The sequence below is a fragment of the Arachis duranensis genome, chromosome 10 (assembly GCF_000817695.3).
Source record: "Arachis duranensis cultivar V14167 chromosome 10, aradu.V14167.gnm2.J7QH, whole genome shotgun sequence".
Lineage (NCBI taxonomy): Eukaryota > Viridiplantae > Streptophyta > Magnoliopsida > Fabales > Fabaceae > Arachis > Arachis duranensis.
In genome coordinates this window covers 80297846-80298572 of record NC_029781.3, presented here as the reverse complement: position 1 = coordinate 80298572, position 727 = coordinate 80297846, and positions in this window count along the sequence as shown.

Here is a 727-nt window from a genome sequence, read left to right as displayed (position 1 = left end):
ACTTCAGGGATGGTGGTAGTGGTTTGAGTTTAGGCTTGGGAGGTTTATCCTCCTCCTGAGGAATTTTCGAAAATTCCTTTGCTTCCTCTAGTTCTTCCTGATCAGTTTGAGCATCTTTGAAGATGTCCTCAAGCTCTGATTCTAGGCTTTCAGCCATATTGATCTCTTCTACCAGAGAGTCAATAATGTCAGTGCCCATGCAGTCATTGGGTGTGTCTGGATGCTGCATGGCTTTTACAGCATTTAACTTGAACTCATCCTCATTGACTCTCAAGGTTACTTCCCCTTTTTGTACATCAATGAGAGTTCGTCCAGTTGCTAGGAAAGGTCTTCCTAGAATGAGAGTTGCACTCTTGTGCTCCTCCATTTCCAGAACCACAAAATCAGTTGGAAAGGCAAATGGCCCAACCTTGACAATCATGTCCTCAATTATGCCTGATGGGTGTTTAATGGAACCATCAGCAAGTTGGAGGCATATCCGGGTTGGTTTGACTTCTCCAGTCAACCCAAGCCTTCTGATAGTAGATGCAGGTATTAGATTGATGCTTGCTCCAAGATCACATAGGGCTGTCTTGGTGCAAGCACCCTCTAATGTGCATGGTATCATAAAGCTTCCAGGATCTTGAAGCTTTTCTGGTAAGCTCTTTAATACGACTGCACTGCATTCTTCAGTGAGAAACTCTTTTTCAGTTTCTCTCCAATCCTTCTTATGACTTAAGATTTCTTT